General features: G+C 34.2%; 1 long non-coding RNA gene across 1 annotated transcript; it reads right to left on the minus strand.

Moving 5' to 3' along the window:
• Positions 1–9684: 9684 nt before the first annotated feature.
• LOC120179731 lies at positions 9685–10387 on the minus strand. The gene is made up of 4 exons (XR_005521640.1): positions 10318–10387; positions 10141–10206; positions 9892–9954; positions 9685–9712 (listed from the first exon to the last, which is right to left on the minus strand). It is a non-coding gene; the product is annotated as an uncharacterized LOC120179731 (long non-coding RNA).
• Positions 10388–11837: the final 1450 nt, after the last annotated feature.

An 11837-nucleotide genomic window follows, 5' to 3' on the forward strand; every position in this document is an offset into this window, starting at 1 on the left:
ATAACGTTAAAAACTAAATTAATCATAATTTCAATTTTGAAAACTATAGAAATAAGGGGTTCGAAGTTAGTATAGATATTGCTAAAAGTCTTGCATTAGATATGAACATAGAGCCAATTTTTCCGACTAAGCGTCGTATTTTTAGAAAAAGACAATTTGATGAGAATGACCATGATAAAGAAATGCAATCAGCAGATGAGTCTTTCAAAGTTAATTATTTTTGTTGTTGTTGATATGACGGTTGCTTCTTTGAAATATTGATTTGAGCAGTTAAAGATTTTTGAAAATTATTTTGGATTTTTAATTGATTCTTTCAAAGTCTTTCAAAGTCTTGCATTAGATATTTGGTTCTTCTCTTTACGATTGTCTGGCAGTATCCCACTAACAGTTGGTCTGAAATCTGAAGAACAAAATAGATGTATTATAAACAAAAAATAAGCACATGAAGCATATATTACATAAAGACTCGTAAGTGTTACGGTATCTGTTGGGAAATTAGACGAGTAATTTTGTAACACCCCTCCAACCCGTACCCGACCCGGATACGAGTCTGAGGTGTCACATTGACTTTTCAAATTTTGACTCGTGACAAAATTCAAAGAAAATTTAAAACTTCCATTAAAGTAAAAGCGATTTAGTTACATAGTTTGACCACAATAACCAAAATCGATCACAGCATATTTAACTCAATCAATTAGTACATGCCAACTAGATTCAAAATAACAAAAAATCACTTAACTCATCTATTTTCTGATCTGAAATCTTGTAAGGGAGATGCTGACTTGTCTTGCTCCTCACAGCTTCTATATTCACTTTCTGTAACATGCGTGTGAAACACTCACACGCTAAGCCGATGACTTAGTGAGGCATAAAGAAAACACATCTAATGGAATTCATACCCACTAATCATGCATGATCGTTTTATGCTATCAAATCATACAGCTCATTTATATATGCATCAACATATATTCATGTATATTATGTAACAAATACCATAACCCCTATCACACATATATCATATCATGCAATTCATATCACACATCATATACATATATCACCTACATTGTTCTCATATCACCAACATGTTTATCCTTACTAATTCCCTTGTCATGACTTCAATTCCGTCATATGAGCATAAACATATAATATACATTTTAACATACCACAATACATTACTAATTTCTATAGTCATATAATACATAAACACATAGCATCTCATATCACCATGACATATATGCATTTGTACCATGTCATTAGAAATACACATATCATTATATTAAATTATGTTCTCTTTTTAAAGCCCATGTACACATGTGAGAACTATAGATATGTGAGTATAGAGGTTGTGCACTATGCTATCACCACAGCTCGTATAACTGCACCAAAGTGTCACGTAGAATTGCACCGGAGTGCCGCATAGAATTGCACCGGAGTGCCATATAATAATGTCCATAAGGACCACATATCATTCCTTAAGAATCATATACATATACTAGGGATCAAGTATGTGTCTCACAAGACTTCACACATGTTCCAAAGAATACATATATGTCCCGAAGAACCGCGTAGACCCTCGACTCTTGGCATGCCAACTATATCCCTAGCTCTCATGACACATAACATGGGCATTAATATTTGTGTTAACATACATTCACATATACACATAGTCATGTAGTCCTTTCACATAGCTCATTGTTATATAAATAACATATCCCATATACATATAAACACATGGTTCACTTACGCGTAGAACATTTTCATAATCACATAGTCATATAATATTTCATATAACATATATTTTCTCTTTCATATATCTCATATCATGTATCATATCTTGTAATCATATAATCATGTTACTTATAATCACATAACTTCTACTCATAGGGTTCAACATCATTAAACTTAGTTCACTTTTTCATATTATCATACATTTATATTCTTATATGTCCTATCAATAACCTATAAACTTACTCATATTCTCATATATCCTATTTAATATAATTTGTATAGTAATACTCTATAATTGTATCATATAATGATTTTACCCAAGTACTCCTTTATAAAGTTTATCTTACAGGTTCAATTAGTCTCATTCTATCTTATAAATAATTTCCACTTATTTTATATCATTTTCCCTTTCCACTCACATAAACCATCTATTTATTTAGTTCAATTTCTCATGACTTCCACAATACTCTTTAATAAAACTTTGTAGCTCTTCACTTTAATACATAAACCATAGTTTCCTTTAATTTATCAATCTTCCCTATATAACTTATGTATCCTTATTTATGTTTATGCCCTCGAATTTATACTATCCTCGTAGAGTCTCCTAACATTTCTCGTATAATCACTTATACCATATTATATGACTTATACTTGATTATCTTATTCTCTCATGTTCATTTCATTTCTTATGACTCTATCATATAACTTATTCCATGTTTTTCCATTATTACATAATAAAGTTTTACATAAATCATAAACATATACAAAGCATATCATTATTTTTAGTCATGCATACATACAATCAATGTAATACATATAATCACATATAATTATAACCAACACATAATCATGTCCATGACTTCATGCATATTACTCTAGGAAATAGACTCATCGCAAGTCTTATTTCCCTTAAACACTACATGTCACTAGTATGCACTCACCTTGGCCTCACTAATCAATTCAAATCTCTTATCATTCCCTTGATCGATCTTACTTGCCAAATGTTCCGGAATTGCTTTACGCTCAGAATCTACATAAATGTACATTTAAGGCAATCATTAAATACCTACACCTTGTAATTTGATACTAGCAACTTAAACGAACTTATTAAACCAATATTCACATTTTTCCTTTAGGGGGAATCGATTCCCTCCTGTGGGGGAATCGGTTCCCCTATGAGATTCTGGAATTTCTGGTTCACTTGAGGGGTATCGATTCCCCATTGAATGGGTACCGATTCCCCTTGAATGGGTATCGATTCCCCTTGAATGGGTACCGATTCCCCTTGCCCAGAAATCATATTTTCAGCACGAAATTTACTTCATTTCATCTTAAACACTTCATATTTCAACCTCTTCTATATACTAAACTCAAACACACATACTTAAGCCCATTTGTACTCATTTAATCCATCTAAATTCTCAAAATCCTCTCCTCTTAATGAAATTCAAGAATTATACTCAAATTTCAACATGTTCTAAATTCCTTTCTATCACTCCAAATCTCTTAATTCAACTATTGACAAGTCAGATTCAACTTAAAATTCAACTTATCAACTTTATTTCAAGATTTCATTCAAAAACTCAAAATCTTTAATCTCTCCTATATCTTTCATCTTGTTGTTTTAGAACCAATTAAGCTTTCCTTAAGCTTAATTACCATCCAATGATTAAAACCCAACCTTTAATTGAACAAATAATCAACTAATGAAGAAACTTACCTTTGCCCTTGAGCTCTTACGGGAGGAGAAAAAAGAAAGGAAGAAGAGATGAAATGTTTTCATCTTCCACGTTTTAATCTCCTATTAAAGGGGATAAAAATATCTTTTATTGTCAAATGACCATTTTGCCCTTTACTACTTTGGATAATTACTAAAACTTCCAGGGATTATCTCCACACAAATCATTGAACTTTTCAACTTTTCCACTTTAATCACCAAATTCTAAAATTTTACAATTTAGTCACTAACCCATAATTTTGGATGTTACAAATTTCCTTATAACCAGATTAGTGAGAATGCGAAATAAAAGCGAAATAATAATACCCGAAATTGATAACAGAATTCGACCAATTATGCCTACGTCTCCAGACTGCTGCAGATCTTTTACTAAAGGGAGAAAATTTACAGGTTTTATAAAACACTAACAACTCACAAGAAAACTCTCTAAACTCTTTATTATTGGGAGAAATAAATGATTTTGGGATTATTTTGAAGCTAAATGAGCTAGGGTATTTATAGTTGAAGCTTAAGGACTAATCTTATAAATAATCTAAAGTACATGGACTAAATTTGGTAATTTTTCCTTACCAAAATTTCAACAAAATATGCTCTTTTTGACTTCACCATTCGATGTCCCTTTTTTGACCCATTCGGTGCATTAATGCACCGAATAGCTTGACTTTCAACAATTTCCCACTTGAATATTGATTTTAATCTGTCTTCACACCTCGATCAATGCAGCAACATTTCTGGTCTTGTTACTTTAGCATGCCAAATGAAGCTGAACACAACTTTAGTTTGTCCGTAGTCATTGTCTTTGTTAACATGTCTGCCGTATTTTGAGCTCCACTAATCTTTTTAAGTTTCAAAATCCCATCTTCTAGAAGAGACCGAATAAAATGATATCGCAGTTATATGTGCTTCATCCTGGAATTAAAAGATGGATTCTTGGCTAGATGGATAACACTTTGATTGTCGCAATACAAGACATTGTTTTCTTGTTTCTTGCCTAACTCTTCCAAGAAACTTTAGAGCCAAACCATCTCCTTACTGACTTCCGTAACAGCGATATATTCTGCTTCAGTTGTGGAGAGAGTAACTATCTTCTGTAGTTAAGAAACCCAACTCACTGTAATACCTCCTAGAGTATAGACATACCCTGTAGTGCTTCTTATAATGTCAACATTTCCGGCTAAGTCAGTATCTACATAGCCTATCAGTATTGTATCTTCACCTTTGAAATAAAGTGCTTTGTTTGTGGTATCCCGCAGATATCTGAGGATCCATTTGAATGCTTCCCAGTGTACATTGCCCAGATTATTCATATAACTGCTAACAGCTCCCACTGCTTGAGCAATATCTGGTATAGTGCAAACCATGGCATACATCAGACTTCCAATTGTTGAGGCATACGACACATTTACCATGTGTGCATGTTCTTCTTCTATCTTTGGTGACTGTTCTTTGGATAGTTTAAAATGAACACCTAAAGGTGTACTTACTGGTTTAGCATCTTGTATGTTGAACCTGGAGAGTACTTTGTTGATGTACTCAGCCTGTGATAACATCAAAGTCCTCGACTTTGTGTCTCTCTTAATCCTCATCCCAAGAATATGCTTTGCAGCGCCCATATCATTCATTGCAAACTGCTTCGACAATTTTGGCTTCAAGTTTATAATTTCTTGCATGTATGAGCCTGCAACGAGCATTTCATCAACGTACAACAATAAAATAATGAAGTTGTTGTCGAACTTGTTGATGTAGCAACAATGATCTGCTTAGCATCTGGTAAAACCACTGCTACCTATGAAGCTATCAAACTTCTTGTACCACTGTCTAGGAGCTTGTTTTAAACCATACAAGCTCTTCTTCAACCTACATACCAGGTTTTTCTTGTCCGCCTCTATGAAGCCTCCTGGCTGCCTCATATAGATTTCTTCCTCCAAATCACCATGAAGGAAAGTTGTCTTTACATCTAACAACTCAAGATGTACAGTCTCTGCAACTACAATTTTCAACACCAGTATGATTATAAACAGTTTCACGATTGAAGAGAAAATTTCATTATAGTCAATACCTTCTTTTTGCTGAAAACCTTTGACAACCAATATTGTTTTATAGCGTTTGCTCCTATCGTGCTATTTTTTTATCCTGTAAACCCACTTGTTATGGAGTACTTTCTTGTCTGGTTGTAATTCAGCTAATCCCACGTCTGATTTGACATAAGTGAGTCCATCTGATCTTTCAATGGAAGACTCCTACTTGACTGAATCATTCACCTGTATTGCTTCATCATAGCACTCTGGTTCACCATTGTCAGTCAGCAACAAGTAGTGTAAATAAGGTGAATAACGTTGGGTTGGTTTAGGAATTTTGGAGGAGCGTCTCAGTTCTGGTGTGCCTAGTTCTTTTTGAACTGCTTCAGGACTGATCTGAACATCATTTCCAGAAATCTCCTCAAACTCAGCAAATTTCTTTGTTTCTATGGTTGACATGTATTTGTACATCATATTCTAATTGAAAATTACATCTCTGCTTCTGATGATCTTTCAATTTTCATAGTCCCAAAAATGGTAACCAAACTCATCACCATCATAACCAACAAGGACACATTTGTTGGACTTAGCGTCAAGTTTACTTCTTTATGCAGAATTTATGTGTACATAAGAAATACAACCAAACACTCTTAAGTGTGAAAGGTTTATTTCTTTTCTGCTCCAAACTTCCTCTGGTATTCCATCATCCAAGGGAACTAAGGGTTCACGATTGATCAAGTAAGTTGCAGCGTTAATAGCTTCAGCCCATAGCAATTTGTTCATTCAGAGTTATGTTCATGCGCTCTGCTACGCCATTCTGCTGCGGTGTCATTGGAATTGTTGTCTCCATCTTCATCTAATTATTTACGCAAAATTCTTTGAATCTACTATTTTTATATTCTTCTCCATTATCAGACCTCAACTGCTTGACTTTCAAACCAATCTCATTTTCCACCATGGCCTTCAATTTTCTGAAGGTATCAAATACTTCTGATTTCTTCATCATAAAATAAACCCACACCTTCCTTGTAGAATCATCGATGAAGGTGACATAATATAGTGAGCCTGTAAGAGATAGAACTAGAGATGGTCCCCATATATCAGTATGAACCAACTCTAACTTTTCAGTCTTGGGTGTCTTGTCAATCTTTGCAAAATTGACTTTGTTTTATTTGCCAAAGATGCAATCCTCACATAGTCCAACATTTATTCTTTTTAGATCCGGCAACTTCCTTTTTGACAAAAGTGTATTCATCCCTTTCTCACTCATATGGTCAAGCCTTTGGTGCCATAGGTTTAATTTTCCATCAACATCTTCTACTGCAATGATATTCTCCAAATTTGAGGTTACATAGAGAGTATCAGTCTTCTTACCATGAGCAATGATGAGTGCTCCTTTGGTAATCTTCCATTCACAACTTGAAAATGTTGTACAATATCATTCTCCATCAAGCTGTCCTATAGAAATCAAATTTCTTTTGAGGCCAGGAATATGTCTCACTCCTTTCAGCTTCCAGGTGGTCTGGTTTGGCAACTTTAATCGGATTTCTCTTTTTCCAACGATCTTTAAGGTTTTATCATCAGCTAGATGAACCTTCCCAAATCACCACTGACATAGTTTTCCATGATTTCTTGGCATGGGGTAGCGTGGAAAGATGCCCCTAAATCCAAGATCCATGATTCAATCGGACTGTTGACGCTTAGAATCATGACATCACCTTTTTTCTCTGTCATATTGCATATTCTTGTGTGTCGGTATCTTTCTTCAGTGCTCAACAATCTTTTTTAAAGTGACCCTTCTTGCCGTAATTATAATAGTTAAAATCTTTTTTCCCGTTCTAGATTTCGATCTGCCATGATTTAGATTCTTTTTGGTGTTCTCCCTCTAGACTCTGTGTGCAAGGCTGAGGAGCTTGATGCTTCACTCGATTCTCTCTGTCAAACTCAATACCAAATCCCGAATATCGTCGAATTTCAATTTATTGTTTCCCGATGAGCTGCTAACTGTAACTGTAGCATTCCAACTGTATGGTAAAGATGATAAGAGAATTAAAGCTCGAACTTCATCATCGAATTAAATTTCTACGAAACTCAATTGGATTGTGATTGTGTTGAGTTCATTTATGTGTTGAGCCACTGATGCCCATTCCGCCATCTGCAAATTGAATAATCGCCTCATCAAGTGAACATTGTTTGAGGCCGATGACTTCTCATACATACTAGAGAGAGTCGTCATAATACTCGCCGTGGTCTTTTTCTTTGCTATGTTGAAAGCAACATTGTAGGATAATGTCAGTCGGATAACTCCGAGGGCTTGTCTGTCGAGAAGAACTCAGTCTTCATCTTTCATGCCCTATGGTTGCTTTCCTAAGAGAGATTGATATAGCTTTTTCTGGTACAAAAAATCTTCAGTCTGCATCTTCTAAAAGCCAAAGTCCGCACCATCGAACTTCTCAATTTTCACCTTCATTTTTTGTCTGCAACCATCGCTCCCACTCGAATCTGGCTTTTTGGATCGTTTCTAACAATTTCTGCGAACCGTATATTAGAACACCTCCATCGATAAACTCGTATCACCGACCAAATTTTAATATTCACATGAATAGTAGCATTGCAGAAAAACTGACAAAATTCACCACCAAAAGCTCTTGATACCAATTGTTAGGAAATTAGACAAGTAATTTCCCTATAACCAGATTAGTGAGAATACGAAATAAAAGTAAAATAATAATACCGAAATTGATAACGAAGTTCGGCCAATTATGCCTACGTCTCTAGACTGTTGCAGATCTTTTACTAAAGGGAAAAAATTTATAGGTATTTACAAAACACTCACAAGAAAACTCTCTAAACTCTTTAGTATTGGGAGAAATAAATGATTTTGGGATGATTTTGAAGCTAAATGGGTTAGGGTATTTGTTGTTGAAGCTAAATGGGTTAGGGTATTTATTGTTGAAGCTTAAGGACTAATCTTATAAATACCCTAAAGTACATTAACTAAATTTGGCAATTTTCCCTTACCACAATTTCAACAAAATCTGCTCCTTTTGACTTCACCATTCGGTGCCCCTTTTTTGATCCATTCGGTGCATCAATGCACCGAATAGCTTGACTTTCAACAACACTAATAGCTGAAATGGATGGACAATAATAACCTTGTTCTGGTGTACAACAAGTCCCCTTAGCAGCCCAAAAAGGTGAATTTCAATATGGTTCCCCGTTACATTAGCTGTGAAATTCCTAGTTATTGCTCTCTCAACACCACCTGTCTCTTTCGATATATCAAAATCCCTTAATTATCAGATTCCCTGATAAAATGTTGATGAGATACTAGAGCGATAAGATTTCTAAATGTAGAATTTAGTGAACACAATTATCATCATAGAAAGAAACATCACAAATAGAGGGAATACATTTTACAATATACAACTTAGAATGGCATGAATTTTTGCTTCAAACGAAACATTACTGAATATAAACATCAAAAACACGCCTTACTAGACTCTTCCAAGACTGTAAGCTTCTGTATTTGAAACTTGCTTTGGCAAAGAACAAGGTTACATTATAGACCCCATTCTCGAGGCTTAGACCATAGTATCTGAGTGATCCAGGGGATAGCCTTGAACTCTGATACAGCTCCGGAGTGTCGGTACCTCTCACTTGCGATGAGGCATTCTGCATATATTCTTGATTTTGTCTATCTGAAAACAAACCTACATTGCCAACTGACCACTTCTGTGTACTGGTTAACATAAATTTTGCTGTGTTGAGAGTGTCATCATCAGCCTCGAATGATATCCCATCAGATGTCATCTGTGGTCCGCCCACATTTGATTGAGAAGTTTGCATCTTCCAATGCCAACATTAAAATGTGTTAGCTAAGTATTAAGCACTAGTCAAGATTAAATATTATAATTAAGACCTCAACAAAGATAATGGCTCAAAATTTTGAACTAGTACATCGTGGAGGATTTCTATTGCATGGGAAGTTTCTTTGAAGGCATTCTAATCCTGGAAATATCCTGAGGAATTTCAAAACACTCCTGGCATAGAAACTGAAAGAATTCATTGCATAGAAGAGATAATAGCAAGCACTTGTCTTTATAGAGGTATAACTTATAAGAATTCTTTAAAGAAAGTTTAGGGGAAGGGAAAGTCAGGTGTTGAAGGAACAGTAACTCACCTTATATTTGAGCTACTAGGTGTGAAGTTGTTAGCTACAAAGTTCCTACATGAATTCCATGAAACTAGCTCTTTGGTATTTATTTGCAATTGATTACATTTTACAATGTGATATGAACAATAAGAAAGTATGCTCAATTTAAGCCCCAAAAATGGCATAAGCTTCAAAACAGTGTTTGAATTAGAAAGAAAATATAAGGAAGTAGCCTGGTCTAAAATACATACAGTTTTAAGCATGAGTTTACCCAAGAAGGCAAGTTTCCTGATAGTAAATTGTATGATAAATCTCTGCATAAAAAAGTATATCAGACAGCAAGTATATGCATACCATAATCAGAAGGATTTAACTGTTTTTCTATTTGATGGTTCACTGAATGGAGATACCGACTATGATTAATATCAGATGTTGGACATTTGAAAGTAACATTACATGAAATAAGTTACTGTTACTGTTACTGTGGTAGAATAACTTACATGGTCTGAAGAGTTTCACTCTTTTGGCTGAGAATAGAACCTGATAGACTATTATTTCCAAGAAACCTGGCCATTTCAGTAGCATGAATGAAGGGAATAATGTCAAGCGAAAACCATAAGGCTGGACCCTGAGATTTTCAAATATTAAAGGCGATTTTTCATTTTTCTGTTGCTTACAAGTCTCTGAGAGAATTCATAGTGAACAAAGCCCTTGGAATTTGGCCTGTTAAGTTGTTGAAACTCAAATCCCTGGAACCGTAAGAAATTAAACATGAAGTAAAGTGAATATCATAAATTACTCAAGCGATTAACTTTTAATAAAACTTGCAGCTTTTGTAAAGATTGTAATTCTGCATATAAGATGGCAAAATGCCAGTGAGCAACACATTTTTAGAACCTATAGGATTATTTTAAAAAAAAAGGAAAAATAAGTATGTTAATCAGATAAATTCAAATAGAGTATACTTCACTTACAAGAAACCATATGAATTTAAGAAGTAAAGAATATTCTTCACTTACAAGTCAGTCAAGTTCTTCAGATTTCTTAGGAACTCAAGAGAAGAACTCCCAATTTATATGCCTCCAATTCGCCTACATGTTATATGAGCATAAAAAACAAGTGCTTGTTATATACACATAAATTCATGAAAACATACATATATCATGCATGAATATGCAGACAAAGCAGAAAGTCCAATGGTGGAGGAGAGTATACCATCAAGAAAGCAAGATATATCTACATACAGAGAACTCAAGGAGGTTAAATTCACAAAATTGGATGGTATTGAACCTTCAAAAGAGTAACCTTCTAATCTCCTGTACAAACATTTGGCTGACTAATCAAATTGATGAAAAATCTTGGCAAATATCATTTTTTATGCCTGAATCAGAGAGAACTTATATGAAGATTATAATCAAGATGTTTTGATGAATTACAACGATGTAAGCTTTGTCCAGTTATTGCCAACAAAGTCTGGTATTTTGCCTGTGAATGCATTGTCAGATGCCCACCTGAAATTCAACAAAGCTTGCAGTTATTAATAAAATTTGTAGGACCAGGAGAGAGACAATAAGAATAAAGAATGATTTTTCTTATATAATTCGTAGTATTTTAAGGTTAGATAATGTTGAAGGAATCTCACCACCCAATCTACAACTGTTAATGTATCTGTCAAATTCATAAACCTATCTCAGTTATAATTTCATAATGTAACCTTTAAAGACAACCATGTACGTCCCTTACAAAGATTTAAGAAATAACTTACAATTGCTCAAGGTTGGCTGAATTACAAAGTTCTGGAGGCAATGTTCCATAAAATCATTATTATCAAAAGACCTGCATGACATTGGTCCATAATTTCGAGAGAAAAACTTAAAAAGAAAAAAATCTTCATAAATTATATCGTTAATTTCTATTGAGAGAATAACTGATGTTATCTAGTTTTGATTCAAATGGTATTAAAGCAACAACACTATAGCAGAATATGTACTAAGTAACTAAAACTTCATGCTTATTAAGGGGGTAGAATATCGTAAGATATTATCAACAAATTTATCCTTTCACATAGGCATTAGGTAGAATTAAGAGTAATTGTTTGCTTAAAAACAAAACTATTTTATCATATGACAAAAATGATGTGCATGGCAGAAATCGAACCCGCATGGACAAGCCCAAACTATTTGTAGTAATGCCCGAT

The sequence above is a fragment of the Hibiscus syriacus genome, unplaced genomic scaffold (assembly GCF_006381635.1).
Source record: "Hibiscus syriacus cultivar Baekdansim isolate YM2019G1 unplaced genomic scaffold, ASM638163v2 tig00112444_pilon, whole genome shotgun sequence".
Taxonomy (NCBI): Eukaryota; Viridiplantae; Streptophyta; class Magnoliopsida; order Malvales; family Malvaceae; genus Hibiscus; species Hibiscus syriacus.